The 25,753-nt window shown below is 45.2% G+C and overlaps 1 protein-coding gene across 1 annotated transcript in view; it reads right to left on the minus strand.

The window, feature by feature from the left end:
• Window positions 1-25,753, minus strand: part of LOC119432548 (neprilysin-4-like) — an 811,607-nt gene that overhangs the window by 771,259 nt on the left and 14,595 nt on the right. The gene's annotated exons all lie outside the window — the stretch shown is intronic.

Genomic DNA, 25,753 nt, shown 5'->3' on the forward strand with positions numbered 1-25,753 from the left:
TGCCTTTCCTGTCTGCCGCGCTCCTGTCATGTATACACACGCTTGAACCACCCCCTGACCCGCTGTGCCAGACAGCAGCAGCAGCAGCAGTGGGAAATTCTAAAGACGAGAAAAATAAAGCTTCGCTTTAAAAACCTTCGTACGCAGCACGCCACTTTATATTTTCAACCACTCATTACTTACACCAAATTGCCCTCTTCTGGATACCGCAGCTTACGCAACCTCATTTTGTACGAGTTTTCTTTAATGTAGAACATGGCTTCCGTGAAAGAAATATCCATAGGAAAGAATGGTACCTAGAAGGACAAAAATAGTGATGATAACGTTAGAGCGAGAAAATGTACGTATTTCATTATATCACCCACCACAAAGTACAAAATATGTTCATAGTCATGGCTAGGTGGCGTATGCCACCGCCCGATTTAAAGGGTTTAAGGCACCTAAGTGTGTTTTCTCTCCTCACCTAAATGTCCTCTGCAAAGTAAATAACGTTTTACGCATTTCAGTTTGTGATATACCGTTGCAGTATATGCTCCAGTGGCAGTGCTGTTATACAGGGTACATGTTTCACGTAATTGAACCAAGGATAAAAAAGAAGTGGTTGAGCGCAACTGAATGAAACTACCGACAATTGGTTTACCATCATGCGGTGTGCCTTATAGTGTTTCTTATATTGCGCCTAGTTATTTATTTAAATAAGATCAATTGCTCAAAATTTTATTATTAACTTTCGGACCAAGTGCGCTTCGTTATGTTGTAGAGGGCATTCCAAAACGACCGATCAAATTTTTTGTGGCAACGTACATGCTGCGTCAACCTTTCCTTTTCCTCACGAACCACTTACTACTACATGCTGCGTGGTGATTTTTTCTGGCTTTCAAAGAAAGCCCGCGATATATGAAATTAAAGCACATGCCTTCGCTCATGCGCTATTGTATTGCAGCACTTTCAACCGTGCTTCGAGCGAAACAACCGTGCGCGCCGTCCATGGCGAAGTGAGCGGCCGCGGCAATAGGCACGCGTCGGCCTCCACGCGCGACGGCGTTCCAAGCGCGCTGCTAACGCATTTTCTATCCCGATCCCAGACACGGTGCCACGGCTGGTGGCGCCGTGTCTGGGATCGCTGCAAGAGAGTGCTGCAATACGATAGCGCATAAGCGAAGTCACGTAGTTTTATTTCATATTTCGCAGGATTTCTTTAAACAGCGAGAAAAAATGTCACAGTTTCGCCCTAAGGGCGAAGCAATGAATGCGATAGCAACACAGCAATGTCATACGAAGTAAGGTGAGCGGCTTTGGTAGCAATATGAATTGTAGTAAACATGAGATGATTAAGTAAGCAGGTGTGCTGCGGCGTAAGTATACCGACATGAAGAGATACTCGATGACCACGAGAAGGCGCGTGTGAAACGGTGGTGTTGATGAGAAGCGCTGCCCGTGGGCAGCGCGTGCGAAGGGACACACCTGTAACGCTACACTGCCGATCCGGGCAGCATTGCATGTGTAGCGTGCTTTGGAAAATGTGGCCCGACTATTACTAACTGAATGAACAAGCGTGGTGTGAGCGCGCACAAACAAACATGAATAGATCACACTGAATGACTGCAGACAACGACTGTCAAAACGCTGGCAGCAAGCGCATATATACGCCGCAGCAGCGGGCGAAGGTACGTGCGGTCTATCGCTTCAACGGAAACTCAGCGGCGAATGCACGGCGCAGAAAGGTCAGAGCCGTGTGGAGATAAGAGACGGTGCGGACGAGCGACGAGCGCGGTTGTTGGCAGCGTAGAAGTGCCCCCCCCCCCCCCCCCGCGCTCCCTCCGGCGCTGGCTTCCTGCTTCCTTGCTTGCGCGTGGGAGAGATAAGAGACTGTGCGGACGAGCGACGAGCGCGGTTGTTGGCAGAGAAGTGCCCCCCCCCCCCCCCCCTGCTCCCTCCGGCGCTGGCTTTCCGCTTCCTTGCTTGCGCGTGGGAGATAGCGCGCGTCCCCGCACGCTTCCGCTCGGGCATACGGCGCGCGGCGAAGATTTTATCTATAGGGAACCTCACGGCGACGGCGACGACGACGGCGACGGCAGAAATCCGGTAGAAGTGTCCATATAATTGCTATCGGAATAAAATCATGCAGCATGTACGTTGCCCCAACAAATTGGATGGACCGTTTTGGAATGCCCTCTACAACGTAACGAAACCCGCTTCGTTCTAAAGTAATACTAAATATTTAGCGTAATTGATGTTGGTTGATGAACTAATTGAGCGCAACATAAAAAATACACTAAAGAGTGCCACATGACGGTCAATCATATGTCGTAGGTTTCATTCAGTTGCGGTTAACCACTTCCTTTAAATCCTTGGTTCGAGTTATGTGAAGCACCCTGTATAGACTATCCTAAGCTAGATCCATATTCTTGCAAGGCTGTCGTCGTCCGTATTGATGCGACAACAAATATATATCGTAGTGGGAGGCTTAGCGTAAAAGAAATATACTTACACGACATACTTGAACTGTTTAAGCAAAATGAAGCTACCGAAATTAGTGAAACGAATTATCTTTCCTTGTCTATATTGTATAAAATATTTCAAGAAATTTGCATAGCGTCACCTTTATACGCAACGTACTGCTGTGAAGCCTGATGCACACGTAAGATAGCAATAGGAATGACCATCATTTGCATCTTTCGTTCTTGTATGTGCGGTCAAATTCAATTACCAAGCACTCATTTTTTCGCTTTTCTATGCAGATTACTGTTATGCGACGCGACAAACGCGATAATTGTTTCAAATCGCTTGACGTTGTTGGTAAGATAGATTTAACTATTGGACTGTGGCCTTGCAGTTAGTATATCAAGCTTCTGCGCTAGGGAACACAATGTTATCCCACTTTCCGCCAGGTAATCTTTACGCGAAGTTTACTTTGAGAACCTTGCCAGACCTCCTTGATTGTGACTGATAATGGCTGCAGCTGCGGCTGTCTTGCTGAGTAGCTTATACACAAAAAACGTTACGCTGGTCGAAATCACATGGAGAAATCTAGTTGATGAAAGGAACCGTTCGTGAAGCAATTTTGATGATGATGATATATGTTGTTTTCTGGCGCAAGGGCCAGCTATGGCCAAAGAGCGCCAAGACGTGGTGTACCGAGTGAGCAATGGTATGATCAATGACAGTGGGTAGGTGTAGGGTGGCTGTAAAGGGGCCTAAAATTCTGCGCACTAAAGGTGCGTAAAATACAAAATTAATAAGATCATGACAATGATGTGATAGGGCGCAATGAATATGGTATAAAAAAATCTGTGAGCGATACAAGGCACTACTGCCTCACAGAGACCCTTAGAAGCAAGAGCCTGGAGGAGAGTGCATTTCAAAATGCTGTCGCAGCAGCGTCCTCTGAAAGAGGACCCTGCTACGAATCTCTCGGGCGAAGAACTTGCAAAATGTCGATGTCGTTTAAAAAGGCTAAAACTGAGTCGTGCTGAAATACCGGGTCATTAGCTAAAAACATCGCTGGGTGAAGGGGTATGTTCTCTCTATAGGCTTGAACAAAGTGTTTCTTTCTTTCAGGTTCTATTAATGGACACTGTACTAGGATGTGAAGTACAGTAAGTGCTTCCCCGCATCTAGTACAGGTTGGGGGTTCGCCTCCAGACAGCAGGTAATTATGCGTGCTGTAAGTGTGTCCTATTCTGAGCCTACAGAATAGGACATCATTTCTTCTAGATTTCGTGGTCGATGGCCAGTTTCCTAAATGGGGCTTAATTAAATGGAGCTTGTTATGAGTCTGGCCGTCCCACAAACGCTGCCAATGGACTCGAAGTCTCTTGCGTAGATATGGCTTCATATCATGAACAGGGACGGGCATAGATGTGTTGCCAGCTTTTGCCTCGACGGATGTGGCAAGCTGGTCTGCCAGTACATTTCCCTCGATGTCTCGGTGTCCTGGCACCCAGCACACCACAACATGCTGCCCAGATGCATAAATACTACATATGAATGAATAAAGCGATACTATTATGGGATTTTTGTGCCTTTTAAGAGATTTTAAAGCTTTTACTACGCTCAGCGAGTCTGTGTAGATGATTGCTTTGGGTATTTTCGAGTCCTTGATATGTTTAAGAGCCGACAGTATTGCATAAGCCTCTGCTGTAAAAATGCTCGTTTGTGGGTGCAGGGCGTCGGCATCTGAAAATGATGGGCCAACCGCTGCATAAGAGACGCCAGCATGAGACTTTGATGCATCGGTGTAAAATTCCGGACAGGAGTATTTATGCTGCAGTTCAAGGAAGTGCATTCGAATGTGTGCAACGGGGGCGTGCTTCGTAACATGTAAAAAGGACAAATCACACTCTACAATCTGCCACTGCCACGGTGCGACCTGTATAGTGGGTGTCATTAGACGATGTTCAAAAAGTGGGACATCCATTTCCTCAGCCAGACTTCTCACACGCAACGAGAAGGGCTCTCTTACTGCAGGGCGGTTATGAAAGAGGTGGGAGCTGGACAAATCATTTACGGTGGAATATGAAGGATGTTCACTGTTTGCGTTCACTCTAAGGAAATATATGAAAGCTGTGTAGGTCCTCTGCAAGTGGAGGGACCACTCATTGGATTCCACGTAAAGGCTTTCTACAGGGCTTGTCCTAAAGGCACCTGTAGACAAGCGAATACCTAGATGGTGGATGGGGTCCAGCATCTTCAACGCGGTTGGGGTGGCTGACTGATAAATTATGGCCCCGTAGTCTAGGCGTGTTCGTATGAGGCTTTTATACACGTTTAAGAGACATTTTTTGTCGCTACCCCATGTAGTGTGTGACAACACTTTTAAAATATTCATTGTTTTCATGCACTTGTTTTTTAGATATTTTAGGTGTGGTATGAATGTCAGCTTTGTGTCAAGAATTATGCCTAAGAATTTATGTTCCGTTTTTACAGGTAGACTCTGTCCTTGCAGGTGAATGTCGGGGTCGGGGTACAGTCCTCTCTTTCGAGAAAAAAGGACGCAGGTGCTCTTTTGTGGATTTAGGCAGAACCCATTCTCGTCTGCCCATTTAGCCACCTTGTTCAGACCAAGCTGAACCTGCCGCTCACAGATGGCAAGGTTGCACGATTTAAATCCAATCTGTACATCATCGACGTACGTTGAATAGAACATGTTGCGTGGGATGCATAGACGCAAGGAATTCATTTTTATAATAAAGAGAGTGCAACTGAGCACCCCACCCTGCGGCACTCCGGTTTCCTGCACAAAAGGTCGTGATAAAGCATTGCCAACTCGAACACGGAATGTGCGATTCAGCAGATAACTTTCAATCACATTTAGCATATTACCACGTATACCAAAGTGGGAGAGGTCTCTCAGTATTCCGAACCGCCATGTGGTGTCGTATGCTTTTTCCATATCGAGGAAAACAGAAAGGAAGAATTGTTTGTGAACAAAAGCTTCACGTATCTGTGCCTCAATACGTATCAAATGGTCAATGGTGGATCGACCCTCGCGAAAACCGCACTGGTATGGGTCAAGCAGCTTGTTTGATTCTAGGAAATGTATCAGACGACGGTTTATCATTTTCTCAAAAGCTTTGCAGAGGCAGCTTGTTAGAGCTATGGGCCGGTAACTCGATACGGACGATGGATCCTTGCCCTGCTTCAGGATAGGGATCACTATGGCCTCTTTCCAGGCAGAGGGGATCTCGCCGGAGGTCCATATAGAGTTATAGAGACAGAGAAGGGTTTCCTTCGTTTCAGAGGGTAGGTTTTTCAACATGTCATATAGTATACGGTCAGGGCCTGGGGCAGATTGGTTGCAACAGGTGAGTGATGCATGCAGCTCTGCTAGGGAGAAAGGTAGGTTATATGGTTCGTTTCCGGTGCTCTTTCGGTCCAGTTTTTGTTTTTCTATTGCTGATTTGTATCTTTTAAACGCTGGAGAGTAGTGTGATGAACTGGAAACATGTTCAAAATGTGCACCCAGATGGTTCGCTTGGTCCTCCAGGCTGTCTCCCTGTCTGTCTACCAGGGGAGGCGGATGTGTTTGTCGTCCTCTTACTCTATTCACCCTGTTCCAAACCTTGGCCTCATCCGTGTACGAGTTGATACTTGATAAAAATGTTTGCCAGCTGTCTCTCCTGGCTTGTCTGCGTGTTCTCCTACCTTGGGACTTGATTTTCTTGAAACTGACAAGGTTTTCAGCAGTAGGATAATTGCGAAGCTGCCTCCATGCTCTGTTCTGCTGCCTACGTGCGTTCCGGCATTGTTCATTCCACCACGGAACACGGCGTTTGCTAGAAAGACCACTTGTTTGGGGAATACACTTAGAAGCTGCATCTATTATGAAATTTGTAAAATACTCGATGGCACCGTCAATTCCGAGCGATGAAATGTCAGCCCACGAGAGCTTACTGGTAAGTGTTTGGAATTTTTCCCAGTCCGCTGCATTGACCTTCCACCGGGGAGCATGTGGTGGAGATTCGTATTGTCTTGGCGCTCTCAGCAGTATTGGGAAATGGTCGCTCCCGTAAGGGTTTTTTATAACTTCCCATTCAAGTTCAGGTAATATGGATGGAGAAGCTATGCTGAGGTCTATAGAGGAAAAGGTTTTGTTTGCAAGACAATAATATGTCGGTTCTTTTTTGTTAAGCAGACAAGCACCGGATGAGAAAAGAAAATCTTGAATTAGACGGCCTCGCGCATCGATGCGAGCGTCGCCCCACAGACTGTTGTGTGCATTGAGATCGCCAAGAACAAGATAGGGCTCGGGCAATTCGTCTATCAAGGACTGAAATTCGTGTTTGTGTAAGCGGTAATGTGGGGGTATGTATAGCGAGCAAATGGTGATGAGTTTGTTAAGGAGAACCAGTCGAACTGCCACTGCTTCAAGGGGTGTTTGCAGCTGCAAACGTTGACATGCTATGCTTTTGTGAGTCATAATGGCAACACCGCCTGATGATGCGAGACCATCATCGCGATCTTTACGGAACGTAACATACTGTCGAAGAAAGTTTGTATGTGTCGATTTTAAATGAGTTTCCTGTACACACAGCACTTTTGGATTGTGTTTGTGGAGAAGTTCTTGCACATCATCGAGGTTCCTAAGAAGGCCTCTGATGTTCCATTGTATAATTTGTGTGGCCATACTGAAAGTAAATGGGTGCTGTGTGTACTAAAACAAAAAGGAAGTGTTGCATTAGATTACAGAGCCCTTTCCAGGCCCTGTAACGCGGGATTTGTCTTTTCTGAAGCGGTCGAGGGAACCTCGCCGCTCCTTAGGCGCTTGGTGCGCCGTCGGGGTGGGTGTGGTGTCCATTGCCTCTTGTGAGGCGCCGGACACGCGCTCTTGCGAGCGAGAAGTTTCACGAGAAAGTCTCGCCGCGAAGGACGAGACATTTGCGCCCACCAGCCCGGATGTCGATGGGGCTGCCTTTGGGCCTGAGCTGCGCCGGCTGTTGCCAGCACCAGCAGGGGCCGGTGAGGGTGAGGCAGCCTTGACTGCACCCACCGTGGGAGCTGCTGGCGGGCCTGCGGGTTCGCTACGCGAAGCGCAGGCTGCCACCGAGGACTGTTGTGGTGCCGGCAACCCTAGGGTAACCGGGCCTGTTCGCTGGTTGGGTGGAGTAGACTTAGCTCCTTCCACCCTGGGGGCAGGAGCCACAAGCGACAGCTCGCTGCGCGCGAGCTGGGCAGGTGGCAGTAGCCGCTGCGACGCTGCCCCTTGACGCGCCGCATCAGCATATGTGGTAGTGTGGAATGGTGAGCACCTTTTACGTGCTTCCCTGAACGATATGTTCTCGCGCACTTTGAGAGTGATAATTTCTTTTTCTTTTTTCCAGTTAGGACAGGATCTGGAGTAAGCTGGATGTTCACCATCACAGTTTACACAGTGTGGTGTCGCTTCGCAGTTATCTGAGGCGTGACCTTGGACTCCACATTTCGCGCATGTAAGTCTACCACGACAGCTCTGCGAGCCGTGGCCAAATCTTTGACATTGGAAACATCGTCTTGGATTAGGTATGTATGGTCTGACAGCTATCTTAGTGTATCCGGTTTCTATTGTTTGTGGCAGATCGCAAGTGGCAAAGGTCAGGATCAGGTGTTTTGTAGGAATTTCTTTATTGTCTCGTCGGATAATGATACGCTGTACATTGGTTACATTTTGCTCTTTCCAGCCCTCCAATAGTTCGGTTTCAGACAAGTCAATGAGATCTGCATCAGAAACTACTCCGCGTGCTGTATTCATAGAACGGTGAGGTGAAACGGTAACAGGAATGTCTCCAAATGCCACAAGCTTGTTGAGTTTATTGTGCTGCTCTTTATCACGGATCTCAAGCAGGAGGTCCCCGCTCGCCATTTTGGTGACTTTGTAACCTGGGCCAAGGGCGTCAGTCAAGCCTTTTGCGACTAGAAAAGGGGATACGGTTCTTGCTGGTTTTTCGGTCTTCTCACTGTGAACTACTTGGTAACGGGGGAAAATTTCTCTTGGTCTGAATAAGCTTAATAGTTCTTCGGTGCGTCCCCTCTTGTGAGGGTGACGATCAAGTAAACGGGGAAATGCAGGCGTTCCCATACTGGTTTGGTTTATTTCGGCAGCAATGGCGGCCACCCACCACGGAGCCCAACTAGGGGACGCTGCAGCACTTAACGCGTAAGGCTGCAGGCGCCAACCGTACATTGCCACTATAACCTAATATATTATACCCAAGGGAGGGCACATACACAAGGTTAACCCAAGCCGCCTGTGAAAATTAGGAAGTGACGGAAAAGAAGAGATGATAGGAGAGTAAAAGAAAGGAGATAGGAAAGCAAAAGGTTGGAGAGGGGGACAGGAAAAGGCGACCACCGGTTTCCCCCGGGTGGGTCAGTCCGGGGGTGCCGTCTACGTGAAGCAGAGGCCAAAGAGGTGTGTTGCCTCCGCCGAGGGGCCGTAGAGGTCCAAACACCCGGCATCGGCTCAACCCCCAGGATCCCCTTTTCCCCGGAAACGGCTAAGCCGCGCACGGCTACACGCGGGAGGGTCCAACCCTCATGTGCTCGGGTACGTGGTGTCGCAACGCACCAAACGCCTGCTTACGCAGACGCCCCTGCGGGGGGTGAAGCAATTTTTAAGTGTAATCAAGCAAAAATGCTATGCTTACAGATGGCTTCTGTATATTATGGTGTTCACCATGTCCTCACTTGAAAAAAAAATTTGTTTAAGCCCCAGACTGATAACAACTATTCTGTAATTTTGTATATGCTTATGCTCTACAGTCCTAAGAAGTTATGCGGACATGCAAACAGCCATTCATGTGAATGTACACTTTGAGACGTCGATGCAGTAATGCCGCAATAAAGAGAACAATGTTGGTTGTTTAGAAAGGCAAAAATTTGGAGTATAGGTACATTCATATTGAAGAAAGAACTATAACAAATATACCTTTTTGCCATTTCTGCGTCTGTGTTCCAATGTTAACGGGCCAGCGTGCAAGCCCATTCCTCATGCATGCTATACTTCCCGATGCATGCGAAAATTGCCCAAAGATGCTAACAATTTGAGCACAGCTTTGTTGTGCTTTGAGACCTGTCCTTTTATTTTTTCCGCCATGGAGTCCGTAGGATTCTGTTACGTGTTCTTCGTGCTTGTTTTAGTTGCAATGCAATAGCTTCAGCAAACATTTACAATCACCTTCGACCTTCGTGACATCAATGCGTCGACGTTTGCCAGTTTGAATTTGCCGGTATTGCTGTTTGCATATCAACGCAGCTTTATTTTTTGTACTCTTGGGGCCCGAGGCATTACAGAGAGGTGAGGAATGCAAAATCGGCGGCAGTTTCCTTTAATTTGTTCACGTCAGTGATGGCAGCGATGAAGGCAGGGAGATTGTTCCAGTCATTTCCAGTTCATGGAAAAATATTTTATACAAAGGCTAGTTCGGCATGCGGTATTCCTACCTTGACGTTGTGGTCAGTGCATGAAGGTATATAAGATAGAACAATCTAGACCATAAGAATTGCCTTAGAGTTTTCTGATTGCAAAATTTGATTCAATAAGCAGACTATACAAAGTATGTATCCTAAAAAAGGCTGATAAAATATCAGAGATAAGACTATTTATTCGTCTGCTACAACAACACAAAAACCCACTCACTACCGCCTTCTGACTTCGAACATACAAGTCTTTTATATTAAGCAACATGGAATGCACCAATAAACAACTTCGTTTTTTACTCAGGTTGCAAAGGACCAGGTTTATGTGTTTATTTAGTTCAAGCCCATTTATATCTGCAATTAATAAAATTCAGATATTGGAATTCCTAATAGTTGGAATGCTGGAAGCTTGCTGTATGTGATTTCATTCCTGTGTTCATCTATGAAAACAACAATTCATGTAAATCTTAGAAATAACAGAGCTAAACCGACTTTCTTCATCGCTAGTGTGAAAATATAATAAGTTAGTTTAAAAACCTGCGATACGAATAGTTATAGGTGAATCCAAGTTAAGCATTTACATCGGTTCTGTTTAGTACTTAGGCAAGTGGAAATTCCTATTTAGGAGACTCTAGCAATGTGCTGAGTTTTGGCGTTTGTACTTACGTATTGGTAGCGAGTTTCAAGTAATGATATGTTTATTAGCATGTCCGGGTATCCTATTCCAAATTCCACGTTTGCCAACTGAAACAAAATGATACGCTTTTTTTTTTGGATGGACGTAGAGAAGCAATTTATACGCTCATTGCGTATGTAGCATGAATACCGTACTTTTTTAGCTTTCAACACGGTAAGTAAGTATACCACCTGTGGCATGTCTGTCATAGTTATTATTATCTAAAAGATATATTTTTTAAGTGAAGCTTTATAGGCTCACAAGTTTCCCGCTGAAATGTGGGCCGATCCTGGCGATATTGCAGAAAGGGTCCAATCTCAATGGCACATACCCCTGTCATGTGGGCCGATCCTGGTGATAGTGCAGAAATGGTCCAAGCGCAATGGCACTTACCCCTGTGGGCTCGGGGACCTGTAACGCGCCCTTGAACTACCCTTGTCACACGTGGGAACCAAAGTGACAAAATCACCAGCCCTTCCCCTGTCGAGAAAATGGGGCTAAGGGAAGCTTGTCATCCAATTTTAGCATGCAGGGCTTCCGAAGCCTAGGCCAAACTTCAGCGAAGAGCCACCGACCCTGAGTTTAGATCAAACGAAGCGGTACGCCTGCGATAGTGTCGTCTTGCCACAAGCTTCGCTTACCCCATTTTGCTTATTTCCGTTGCTTATTTTCCCATTTCTGACATAATAGATGGTTCCTTAACGCGATACAATACGATTACTGCTTATTATCTCGAAAACCCATTTTTCATAGTTTCGCACTAATAATTTTTTAATCATGTACCCTAACGGCCCTATTTACAGGCATTAGATAGGGGGGGATTGAGCAAAAAAAAAAACTATGAATGAACATAATACATAGCACCGCAAGTAAAAGGAAGAAACCCTACACGGAATACAAGACACAGGATCACAAATACAAGATTGAGATATACAAATACCAGACTGAAATACAAATACATGTTTGAATTACAGGGTGAAAATATAGGTCGTGGAAACGCTTTTATTTATCAATATGCATCCAGCCGTTCAGTTTAGTAACACAAACTTCGCGACTGTTCTCGGAAGCGATTTTAGCTGGCAGTCTGTTCCAGTGATATATGTCAAGCTATAGTGGTGACTGATGCATAAGTTTAGTACGAGCCAACTTTGGCTGTACATTAAAAGGGTGATCTAATTGGGGAAAGACGAGAAGGGCCGGTTTGATATGGGCATCTGTGAATACCTGATTGATTATGATATAGTCGGTGAAAGTGAGATAGGAGTGTAACAAGTCTTCTTTTTTCAGCATAGATAAATTTAGAGATAATTAAATATCAGTTACGCTGTAGTAACAAGAATATGTTTTGTTGACAAATCTAGCAGCCTTATTCTGTTGCGATTCGAGTTTGTTGATGAGGTATTCTTGATACAGATGCCAAATGACAGCGCCGTGTTCAAGTTGCGGTCTAACTAAAGTAATGTACGCTAAAAGCTTGTTCGCCTGGTTTGCGGAGTACAGGTGGCGCCTGACAAAGCCGAGGGGTTTAGACGCTTTGCTACTTTTGTAATCGATGTGCTGGTGCCACGTCAGGTCTAACAAATACAAATGTGAGCGCATAAATATTTCACTGTGGACAATTTTTCAAAGACCGCGTTATTAACAGTGTAAAAGCAAGTGTGGGGTACACTGGTGGGGTAAATGTCATGGCTTTTCTTTTGCAGATGTTTATCCCCATCCGCCATTTTTCGCACCACTTAGCGATTTCATCAAGGTCCGACTGCGGCAAATTAGTGTCACGAGAATTATTAATCTTCCTGTAAATAACACAGTCGCAAGCAAATAACCAGACGATGGAAGTAAGGTTAATGGCTTATGTTATTAATGCAGATAAGGAAGAGAGCTGGTCCAAGCACCCATACTTGAGGCACACCAGATTTTGCAGGCATTAGTGTGGATCAATATTCATTTGCAGGAACAAGCAGCTGTCGGTTACCTAGAAAACTGATGATACAGTTAATGACATTCCTGCTTACATTAAGGTTATCCATTTTCAGTATAAGATCATTGGGGGTACCTTATCAAACGCTTTTTTGAAGTCGATGACTACAGCATCTATTCTAATTAGGTTGTGTACAGCGTCGCGAAGGTCAGCCGTGACTTCAAATAACTGTGATCCGCAGGAACGTCCACGCAACCCTGTGCTGGTTTTGGAAAAATGAGAAAAAAATTCCGGCTAAGGCGAAAACAGGTCCCTATTAAAGGATCGTGCGGTTCTACAATTCAGTGCGTAGTCTTATTGAGTTAGACCTGAGCCTAATACGGGATTCGAAATTTACATTCAACGTGAAAATAGTAATAAACTGTTGGAAGCCCTGTATAGACATTATTTTATCTCAAAAACCACCCGGCATGGTAACATCGTACACGCCAGCATTGGCGTGTACACAGTACGTAATCACGAGGTAAGCTTTGAAGCCCCTCCAAGACAGGAAACAAAACTACAGACAGCGGCTATCCTGACTGATATCCCGAAAACAAATATAGTTTCTTACTTTGACCATAGCAATATCTACGAACTCTTGAAATGACAAAAACAGGGAATATCGACCAAGAACAAACTTTTTTTGTCAAGATTGTGAAGTAATCTCCAGTGTTGAAGCAGAAACGTGTCTTAATTTTTCACTGCAATATTTTTTGGCTTGGTCGGCGTTTCCGTTTTTCCGACATGCCTATTGCCGACCAGACGGGATCACGTGTCGAACACTACATTGCAGTTCTGGAAAAGCTCTTTTAATCGTGTTCTTCAGGAATGTGCTTGTAACATTTATTGCGAGAATACTGTCAGGATAACGCATACACTTAGTCAATGATTACCCTACTTTGCATTGTGAGGTTGTAGTGACAGTGAAGAAACAAAGCAGTTGTGTACTGACAGCTGTCCAATGTAGTAGACAACGCGGGTCACTTCGTATGTGTCTGGAAAAATTGGCCGGAACAGACAACTGCAGCATTGCATATGTGGAATTTGCATGTGCTCCTTATTCACCAATCCTCCACAATCAATGTGCCAAGGTGTCGCCAGGGGAATGTGCCCTAACTATATTGACACGCCTGCATTGTTTATGCTTTTTTCAGGTGACCGCTCCTTCACTTGTCAAAAACTGCAATGTTATGGCTCCGCGCAAAGCGCGCCTGCGTGTACCAGAACATTCTCAATTGCTGTCGCCAATTCCATCTGTTGTCTATGTTATCGCCGAACCTTGTAACCAGACTGCATGCGCTACACGAATAGTCATGTACATTATGGAAGGCACGCAAGCACCAGTGATTCCGCTGAAATTATTAACGTGTCTTGTATAAGTAGCTGACGCCTCCGGCCCGTAGATCACATTTTCGACACTCGCCAACTGCGCTCGCCGCTAGGTCCGAGAAGTAATGATTTGAGTTCGTTACTCATACTTTCGATGCTGCCTGGCTCTTCATCGCACTACACCCTTTAACAAAAATTATGACAGAACTCATCTCACAATGACTGTCGATGCAATGCGAGTACCATTCAAACTATGCAGTCAAACAACATATTTCTGAAGTGACATTTATTAGGCATCTGCAATGATCATTCTGAGACTTTCATTACTTCGGATATCTACGACGTATTCCGCTATGGTCCCTGTGTTCTATAGAATCGTTGTCATTTGAATCCTCAGACGGGAACACACAACTTTCTGTATCCGTGCGAAACTCTAGAGAGCTGTCGTCTGACGAGCAGTCGTCGAAGAACTTCCTTTTACGCGCGCTTTCATTGCCTCGTTTCGAGGAGGCAGTCATGTTTAATGCGATGGTATCAGAGGCGGCAATACAATGAAAGCCGAGACACAAATGGCACAACATGGACAAGTGTGGCCATCTATCGTCAAGAAACAAAACTATGATGAGTATAGTCGTTATTTGTTCCCTGTGTGACAAATTTTTGTTAATGACGAGTATAGTCGTCATCGGTCATTATGGTAAAACATCCCATGACGACTATACCCGTCAACGGGAGGAAAACCGCTTAGAGTAAATTGAGGTACTTGAATCGACGACCATAGGTGGGAGGTGAGGCGAGGACCTGAGGTGTTAATGAAGGCAAAGTTAACTAAAGCACGGATAATTAGAATAGAGTTAATTAAGACACTCGAACCGACGACCTTGTGTGGTAGGCGAATCCTCGACCTTTGTAATTAAGAGTGATGACTAAGCGAAGTCCACTAAGCGAATTAAGTGGGACGAGTAAACGAATTAGGTGGATGATAAGCGAATTAAGAGGGATGACTAAGCGACGTAGACTAAGCGAATTAAAGTAGATGTGTACGTGATGTGTCCGTCTTTAATGCATCGTAACTTGGGCTTTCGCCTTCAAGTTGTCTTAGGGATACATAAGACACCCTGTGAATTTTTCCCTTTTTTACTTGCAAGCACCGGTGAAATCCCTTTTACCCAGCAAAAATATTACAGGAAATATTGGTAAAACATCCTTCTACTTCTAACACACAAAGCCCCAGCGTAATTTGAAAAGTAAGCCTGGACTTATTTTTATGCGACGCTATAAAATCGTTTAGTATATGTGATTTCACGCATTCATATTCCGCGACATTCTTTCCCAAAACTTAGATTCAAGTCAGCTTTATAAAGTAACCACTGAGCACGATAAAACTAAATAAGCTGCGCGCACCACATCGCCTTCGTCACTCCAGGCAAGGGAGGGTGGGTTGGGACGCCTTTCGAAGAGAATATCTTCTAATGGCGGGACGAGAGTGAAATAACCAGTTAGGAGATTACTGTAATTGTGTAGCAAACAAGAAAATGTCTTTGCTGACGTAGCGATTATGGGTGAGGAAATTTCAGGATTGCATCGACTATTTCATGAAGAGAACGAATGCCAGCGCTGTCACCAAGGGGCGAAAGAACGCCAAGAAAGCCACGCCGAATCCACACTTCCCCGAGTTCACAATGAATCCATGTTTCTTGCTCACTGTGAACCCGTGCGTTGCGCATGGAAACGAGGCGTAGGTTACGGATGTTATCACTTTGGGATAATCTAGCGACGAGGACGTCATCCACACAGGCAAAGTGAAAAGCAAGGCCGAGAAGGATCACATCAATGAAGTGCTGAAACCTTTTTCAGCCTTACGGAGACCAAAAGGCAAGCCAGGCGAACTCTGAAGCGACGGGAAGTCGACGGGAGTCCTCTGAAGCGACGGGAATCGGATGTTAGGCCATTTGCCGATGGGCTTTTAAAAAATGGTACATTCCTGTATGTAAAACAGTGAAACCTTGCATGAACGGGGGGAAGGGGGGGAGGATCCCGTCACAATTCGAATTATTTGTCAAATCAAGTGCTCCGCAGTCTCCACATGGTCGCCAGTCACGAGCCTTCTCGCGTAACATGAGCAGGGGCCAGGATCCGCTTCTCGATGATGGATTATCAATTCCAATCTCTACCGTGTGATCAAGCTCCTCCCTGGTCATGCGGAGCTTCTCTGGAATGAATGGACGAGGTGTTGCAAGGGTTGGTTGTTCATGAGTTATAATTCGACAAATGACATCCCCTTGGACGAAGCCCATCCAACATTCTGCAGGAGGAGTAATAGACAGAAAATCGCCCAGGAAGCCCGCATATTGCGAAGGAATAGGTTGAGACAATGCGAAAGCGAACGGGAACTTTTCCAAGCTATTGCCCGGTGACACTAAGGCCTTTGGTAGAAATGAGGACTTTTTTGAGGAATATGTCAACCAGGAGGAAGGGACAAGCAATGAGACTCGACTACTATTGAGTCTTGAATGACGCCTGCTACCAAGAAAGTTTGCGAAATGACCACGGACGTAACAAGTTCACCAGCCGAGACTTCTTCCGGTAGAAAGGAAGTCTGGAGCAGCTAAGAGCCGGCATGCGACACAAGGTCGTGCAGGTGCTGGTGGCAGAATTGGCAGGCACAAGCTGACTGCGACTCCTGTGTCAATAAGAATTCGAAGGCCACTGGCAGAGTTAAAGACCCAGAAAAGGAGACTCTCATGCATCCAGAACCACCTGATACCACAATCCTTTAGTCTTTCGCAACCAGCCACAGGGTCTAGTGCAGCGTCCAGCGAAAGCGTTAAAGAAATTGACGATGTTGCCAACAGTACGAAGTAGACTGGCTGCGCAGGTGGAAAATTCGTGGTGAAGGAGGTCACCATGATGGTTATAGCGGAAGCAGTCTAAACAGTGTTGCCTGTTTGTATGCAACACTGCGGCAGCAACATCCTGACGACTATCATGATCGGAATAAAGCTGGGCGACCTGATGCTTATTTTACATATGGGTATGAAAATTGGTCTATTCAGATAGGACGGAACCAAGCGGAGGATACCACAGCAGCCGTCAGGTGTTGACTCACGACTTTCATTAAGGAGGCGACGTGTTTCGCCATCGCTTATAACGGGAAGCTGCAGATGCTAGCAAGTAGCATCTGCACCTACGTGCCGAAGTGGCATGACGAGAATAGTATGACGATGACTGCACGACGATGATGGCATGGCAACGACGGCGTTAGGATAGTCGTATGACAAAGCTGGAATGACGACGACAGAACGACCATGACGGCATCGCGACCATGAGAACGCGATGCCGTCATGATGCCGTCACTTAGCGGCCCAAGCTAGTCAATAATATAGGGCAAGTGGGTCGGCCTAAGACGCGGTATGGATACGTAAACACAAAATGGCAAAGAACGCTAACCGCAGTAAAAAGAGTACCTAGAACATGTTGCCTACGAGGCACTGCACCACCAGGTCTCATCACTGTGGCGAAGTGAAGAAAACTGGAGGGTCGTGAGATCAGCGCAATAGGCGATGTTTTCACGAGCCAGTTTCCTGTTCCAGCGAGTCTTCATAAGTAAAATATTCAGCCGCATAACTTAAAAATTAGCATGTTCATTAAAATACCATCGCTCAGCTAGATAATGACGAGGATGGGGTTCCAATTAAGTTTGTTAGCGAACTAAGTAGAATAGTCAAAAACCTAACAATTTTCTTGTTAACCCATACATGCCTAGTGTCCTATATGTAGGACAGCTCATAAATTTTTCCAATAACGAGCTCGAACATTTTTTTTGTAAAAAGCTAGCGCCGCATTTGCGGGTGTTTCCGAGGGACTACCCTTATCGCGTGCAAGTCTTGGTTAGCGTGGGAGTACACCTCACCACGTGCTTGCAGTCGCACAATTGTCCTTCCGCGTGAGCTTCGATGAACGCCATGCCGCGGAAGAAAATGTAAGTAATATAAACTAAAATAATTTTTGATGTTGTCGAGATTTTTATCATTTATTCCTGAGTAATTTAACATGCTTTGACAACAATATCATTGTCATATATGCAAAAGTTTTTCGTTTGCGGTCTGTAAAACAGCGGTGTCCTAAATGTAAGAACGCTAGGCAGATCGGGGGTCGTTGTTGTGTCACTTTGGAACACGCGATGCATCACGCGTGTAGCGTTGAAGTAACGTAATAAAAGACATAGTAGAAACTTTTTTTTTACACTCGCAGTCAGGAGATTCCCTGCAGTTCATTTTACTGGAGAAGTAAATTTCATTTTACTTAACGACATTCCAAACCGCATTGACGCTGGCGAAGATCTCCCGTCGACTGTGGCCATCCTTCCGCCCGAAAATCACGCGGCGGCAATGACATATAACAAAAGCGCTGATGAAGAAGGTACCAGCATGGACCATCTGCCAGGAAGCACTCTTCGTGCTGAAATTGTGGACACTTGTTCAGAGTCAAGTGTGGACGAGAACGACCAGGAGCCGCCAGCTAAGCAACAGAAACGACGTGTCAAGTGGGATAAACGCGACTTGAACGCAAGATTCCCAACTCGCCACTCGTGTGATTCAGATTCCACTGAAGGAGCACCGCTAACTCCAGTGGAGGCATTCGAAAAATATTTCGACGATGAAGTCATGAACCTGCTGGTTGAAAACACCAACACCTATGCACAACAGAAGAGGTTCTTGAACGTGAACGCAGGTGAGATGAAATGTTTTCTCGGCATTCGGCTTCTCAGTGGCTATGTGTCGGTTCGAAGGCGTCGCATGTTGTGGGAAAACTCATGTGATTCTCATAATGAATTCGTCGCGAACTCAATGAGGCATGAGCGATTTGAAGCCATTTTTCACAAACCTACATTTGGCTGACAACAACAACCTAGTACAATAAGACAAGTTCACAAAACTGCGAACACTGTTTAGACTCTTGAATGAACAGTTTCTGTTGTATGCTACATTACTAGACTGCTTCAGCATTGATGAAAGCAATTGCGAGTACTTCGAAAAGCATGGATGCAAGCAGTTTATGAAAGGGAAACCAATCCGGTTTCGCAATAAATTGTGGTGCGTTTGCACCCCATCGGGCGATTTGCTTTCTGTTGAGCCCTACCAAGGGAGGTATGGTGTCAATGTGGATGATAAAAACAAGCTTGGTCTAGGAGGATCCGTTGTATCAGAAATGGTGCCCAGGGTGAAAGGAAAGCTTCATTACTGTTTTCATGTGTTCTTTGACAACTTCTTTTCAAGTCTCAAACTTGTTAGAATGCTTTCGTGAATGGATTCCAAGTGCACAGGCACTGTGCGGTATACCCGAATAGAAAACTGTCCCATCCTCACACAGAAGTAAATAAAAAGTAAGACTCGAGGCTTCTAAGATTACAGAGTCGATGCCGAATCTGAAATTATCGTATGTCACTGGACTGACAACAGCACAGTGACCGTCGTCTCAAATGCTCACGGGGTAGAACCAACGTAAATGGTAAAACGATATTCAAGACAGAGCAGGTCCAAAGTCACGGTGGAGTAGCCTTTCTTGATTTCAAGGTACAATGGCAACATGGGATGAGTTGATAGACTGGACCAAAATATTGCCAAGTACCGCACAGCCATGTCAGGAATGAAGTGATATTCTTTACTCCTGACGTATCTTGTTGATGCATGTTTGAATAATGCATTCCAGTTATACAGAATGGGAACGGAAAAATCAGAGCTACTCACATTTCGAAGGACGATAGCGATGTCATCCACGAAGAGTTATGGCTCCAAGCCATTGCGTGGAAAACGCCGGCAATCTTTACTGGAAGCCCAAAGCCGATTTGACCGCACTGACCACACGGTGATCCCTCAAGACAAGCAAACAAGGTGTGCTCATTGCCATGGGAAGACCACCACACGTTGCGAAATACGCGACATCGGAGTCCATGTCAAATGATTCGAATTGTATCATTCAAGTAAATAGTATACGTGCCTATATGTAGTGTCCTATATGTAAGACGGCTACAAAAACGCAGTTCGAAAAAAAATATTTTTGAATAAAAGGTTGATTCTGCTTTCTAAGGTCCCAGAAGCAATTATTATGGGAAAATAAATCACTTTCTTTATTTCCCCAAGTTCGGGCATATATGGGTTAAGCATATATATGCAAAAATTATTTATCGAGCGACATCTTACCTCCATATTTGTAAATGAAACATTGCATTGCGGTGATATACATTGCCTTAACATTAAAATTTTGTTTCAGGCACAAAAATTTACTATAGAGAGTAAGAAAGTTGTTCTGGCAATCTGGCAAATTAAGAAGAGTTAAGTGGTATGGCACTGTTACGCGTGGCCATTATTTTGGTTCCAATTTAATGATTACTATAGTGTACATGAATGCAGTGATACTCCTGTTTTCTCCAGATTTCTCAGTGTCATCATAAATTTGCATAGTAGTTTGTGCTTTTTAGAAGTAAAGAAAGCGTGAATACTGATATTTTTTTCGTAGAATAAGCCGCACTACATCATATTGAAACTGTTTGGGTCTATAAACATTTCTCTTCATGGCAGTCATTGGGCAGAGAATATATCCGAAATTGTATCGTAAACGTGAAGTGTTAAAATTCAGAAAGAGCATTTAAAAAGACATGTTTTGATTCTTTCTCTCTCTCTCCCTCTTATTTTTACGATATATTTCTAGCTTGATCTGGCAGAAGCCTGAATATTTGGGAAATTAGTCATTTCCACTTTCACTGCTGCTGATATACTTTAGTAATTTTTGAAAACAACGTGTCACAACCATTGTGCGCCCATTATCATCATACATTTTTTTTAATAGCGGAGCTGTTTAAGCTGGGCGTAATGTGTCTGCTGAATCCAAAAATGTGGGCCGATCCTGGCGGTAGTGCAGAAAGGGTCTAAGCGCAATGGCACATACCCCTGTGAACTAGCGAAGCTGAGCCTGGCTAAGTCTAGGTAAGCATGGTAGGGACTACTAAGCTTATTCAGTCATCAATAACCAATCGATAGCCAATCAATAAATTATCCGAAAATTTCCGAAAAATGCTGGGGATGACTTGGTAGTGCTTTGCCTGGCCCAAATACGTGCCCAATACCTTGCGATAGCCAATAAAATAGCTAGGCGATAATCGATCAATTATGAATAAATTCTGGGAAATACTGGCGTCGACTTGGTACTGCTTAGCCTAATCAAAAAGCCAGGACTAGCTAGGCGCCCATCAGCTCCGCTGTCTGTTTAGCATTGCGCCTCCAGTGCCGGCTACGGTAATTTTTTATTCATTTTAGCTAGGAACATTTACAATAGAACTATTTCATGCAAGTGTGCCTTTGTTTCAGACTTGCTTGCATCAGGTGTGATTACACTCCTTTGTTCCAAGCGCTGCATCAGATACAAACGTAAAGAACGTCCAACACACACGACGGTTTCAAATAATGACCTCAAAACGAAAAAAAAGCATTTTCTATATTATTTTTTTGCATAGCAGTTGTAGGGCGGTGCGCCTACCTTTTTCTGTAATGTTGCCAGGGTAGTATTGTCGAGCCAGGTGTTGTTTCGAAGCGTTTCATTGAGTACCTGGTGTAATCTGCGGGTAATGTTTTTCACCTGAAACGGAAGGTATTTGTAAACAATTCAAACATCACAAACTATTACTATTTTTTATTTCATGTTCGCGGTAGACCGTATTAGGAGGGCCTGTCAGTGCATGTCATTATGGTATAATGAAAGTAAATAGGCAGTGCAATGAAGTCCATTTCAAGTGCAGTTTTTTTGTTATTGATTCTCTTGGTGCAATTCATGGAGTTCATTGATAGCTATTTATTCATAGCATGCGCGCGCTGAAATCACATATTTTCAATACCGGAGCTGGAGGCACCTAAACGCATATCCCTGTGTCCCTTCGTATTCTATTTGACTACGTCACGCTACAATGCTACAGTTCTTATCTCTTTGGAAGGATTCAGTATGATTTGGCGATAGCACATAATTTGTATTAGGGCAGCTTATTCGCTTAGAGACGTTAACCATAAAATGTTGAAATATAGTGATGGTCATGTAAAGGCTCAGAACCACCAACTATTCGCTATTTTTACGACTAGGTAACATTTCAAGACACTAGCCATAGTGTGATTATGAGGCACGCCACAGTGAGGGGTTCCGCATTAGTTTTGATGATGATGATCCTTGGAGTTTTTGGCGCAAGGGCCAGATGTGGCCAAAGAGCTCCAAGGCAATAATAATTGCTTGTCAGTGGTACATGAATGGTGAGTTATAAGGTGTGGATAAAACAGACATGGCATAGCTGTAAAGGGGCCTAAAAAATTGTCGCAGTTTCACCCGATCGGCGAAGCATCAATTGCGATAGCAAATTAGTAGAGAGCTATACGGAGTAAGGATAGTAGTTTTATCAACTGTATAAACTTGGACATGCAGCAGCACCAGCAACGCGCAGAAATGTTGTCGACGCCGTCGGCGCTTTTCCCGCGTTCGCACCGAACGCGCATGGCATTGGTGACTGTTGCCGGTGCCTCTGGGGGCAGCTCGGAGGTTTTCGATGAGATCAGAATGGGACACTCGTCGAGCTGCGTCGGAAATCTTACCCACCTTCCCGCCTCGCAATGTTTTTATATAAATACGCATTTCGTGCCGCAGCTAAACGGCGCCTCCCCTCCTTCCCTCCCTCCCTCTCTCCTTCCCTTCCTCCTGTCCCCCCACGGCTTTTCGCGCGACGGAAAAAAGTAGCGTTTGCTCTCTATATATGGTGATTGTAAAGGAGGAAAGAGACGCTTAATTCTGCAGCCCTTCAGGGAGCACGGCGCAGAAAGCGCGTTTGCTCTCCTACGTGCGTTCGCTCCCCGTGAAAACACGCGTCCCTCGCGCCTTTTCACTTGCACATGCAGCGTCCGGAGCGCGGCGACAATTTCATCGCCGTTGACGACATACGGAACCTCACGGCGACGGCGACGCCGACGGCAGAAATCCGCTTTGGTGTGTGCATATAATTGAGAAAATAGTCGCTGTAAACTGCGTAAACTCCATAGGTAATAAGATTATGGCAATGTCTAATGAAATGTGCTATGGATATGAAAGAAGCATTGTGAAAGAATGATGATATACTAAAATGTGTCAGAGGCGAAAATTTGGAGGAGGCGTGTGCTATACTGACTTGGAGGCGTGTGCTATACTGAACTACTTTCACAGCGGCATCCTCTGGAGAGAGGATGCGCTACGTTTTAATTGGGCTGATAACATGTAAGACAACATCGTTCAAAAAAGCGAGGACTGCTTTAGGAATTAAAAAGCGGTTCTTTACCAAGAAACATAGTGGGAAGGAGAGAAACACACAGTGGTTTGCAAGAGGAAAATGTTTCTTCCTCTCTCTCTCGGCTTCCCGACACTCCAGAAGGACGTGGATCCGAATTAGTGTTTCCTCCTCTCTCTTTCGGCTTCCCGACACTCCAGAAGGACGTGGATCCGAATTAGTTTTGACCACCTGGAGTTAATTAACGTGCGGCAGATCACTGCACACGAGCATTTTTTCATGTCGTCCCAATCAGAATGAGGCCGACGTGGCCAATATCAAACATCAGACCTTGAACACAACAGCGTAACACGATAATCATTAGCCTGGAGGCTAATGCAAACACTGACCTTAACAGAATGTACGACGGCTAGTTGATAGCTGAATTAAGGCCTCAGCAATACGGAATGTGGGTGCATATGGTGGCTCAGTTAGAATGTCAACAGTTGAGGGAGCATGCGCAGTCAAAGGAACATGTGTTAATTTCTCCGATGCGTCCGCACTATGCCTGCAACGAAGGGGAATGTATTTGGTGGAGTCGGGTAGGCAATAGTATTATTTTTAAAGGATACAACACTTCGGACGTCACACTATGTCCGAGCACGCCGAAAAGAAAGAACGTTTTGCAAAAACAAAAAGGCGGGAGGTATTAGTCGAAGGTGGTGGTGTCATCCCTCAGACGTGGCTATTTAAGCGTGACATCGCCACAAAGTTGCTGGGGATCGGCATCAACATGGCCACAAACTTAGCGCCGTTCTGTGTAAAGGCCGCACGTTATAGACACCAGGTGGTAAACATTATTGGGAAGTCCCCAGCATGGCACGCCTCGTAATCAGGCTGTGATTTTGGCACGAAAAACCCCGTGATCTTATTTAAAATTATTGCACAGCCGAATTACTTATAATTCCTACTAGCTATCACAGCTCCAATTACTGTTTTGTCGTGGAGTTGTGCCCCATTTCTATGTTATCTAGTAGGAAAAATGCTATGCGTATGATTTGTCAAGTCCGCCACAGTGGCTCAGCTTCGATATTGCTCTCGAAAAGCATTGAAGCAAACCCGGTCCTGGTCATGGCGACGTACAGCATCCCTCTGCTATTATCACTGAATTATCACTGATGTATTAACACAGAAAAAGGTCCACGAACTTGTTGAGGGGAGGGGGTTAACTTGTACTTGGTCAAACGCACTTTTTAGAAGAGAAACGGGCCACGAGGGAACGGCAGGTTGCCGTGGGGGCATAGTGGCAAGGTGTACTTAGAAGAATGATTATGCTAGAAGGCGATGTGCTTACCATCAAGCTCAATGAATCATTCACTACAGAGGAAAGTGCATAAATTGAACCAGTTTCAAGAGAGGTGGCTCAATTATTGCGATCACTCCAGGTTTTTAACCTGAAGTGATAACACATCGAGAGGAAACAACTTTTTAATAATTAGTGTGCCTCATTGTGCAAGCTAGACTAGGAATAATAAAGAGAAAAATGCGCGTTCCTCTTTCCATTTGAATCTCAAGGTATTTTTTCTACTCAAAAAATTTTGCACGCTCATCCGTTGTGCCATCCAGCAGCATAAAAGAGTTGTCTTATTTTTCAACTTTTCCATCGCTGAAGATAACCAGCAGCTTCTGGCATGCGACCCTAAGCTCAATGAACGTAGTTTTGCATTGAAAGAAAGTTTTACCTATGACGTGCGTCACGCACATTGTGAAATGCTATGAGTGCTTATTTTCGCTAGATGGCCCTCAGCATCAACATAAGCGTGTATTGTTGCCTTACATCATACTCTCAAGGTCTTTATTAATAAAGGTCGACCTCGCATTAAGGTCGATCGTCATCCAATCAGCCCTGTATACTGCCGGCAAAAGTGGAAGCCTAGTGATCACGTGCGGGAGCTTCTTACAAGCAGCCGCACGACATTTGTAGCAGAACGTTTCCTCCTCTCCGCTCCACGTACACGGGCTCCGTCGGAGCCGGAGAACGGAGAAAAGAACTCGGTTTTGCCTGAGCGGCGGGCATCAAATAGCCTACGCCGGCACCTGATAGTAGACGACTGAACTACAGAAACGAATATATAGCACATTCAACTTCATCAGTTGCATGCAGTGTATTTTTCTGTATTCTAGGAATTTCTGCAATAACAAAAAATCAAACAAGGAACTTTATTTTTGTTACTTCTGAACCCACGTGCAGTGTCATACGAAGCGGTGAGGCTGCGAAGAAACCGATAAAGGCGCTTGTTTCCCCTTATCTTCTCGTCAACAAATTGTGATCAAAAAGAGTCTCAAATATCCTAAACTTCTCCTGAGATGATAACAGACCCGCGGCGGTGACGCAGCCATTTTGTATTTTCGCCGGCCTCGATCGCCACGCTTGAGTGTTCCGCTCGATGAGCTGTGTAGCGGAAAGCAGGCGCCCGTCCGCTCATGCACGCCCAGCTTAGAGGTCGGTACATGCGCACTTGGGGTTCCAGTCGCGGGCGGAGTGGAGCGGGGCGCAGGAAACATTCTTGTAAACCTACCTACTGCGGGTAACACGAACGCGTGGCTGCCTTCGTGA

This window comes from Dermacentor silvarum, chromosome 11, assembly GCF_013339745.2.
Source record: "Dermacentor silvarum isolate Dsil-2018 chromosome 11, BIME_Dsil_1.4, whole genome shotgun sequence".
NCBI lineage: Eukaryota > Metazoa > Arthropoda > Arachnida > Ixodida > Ixodidae > Dermacentor > Dermacentor silvarum.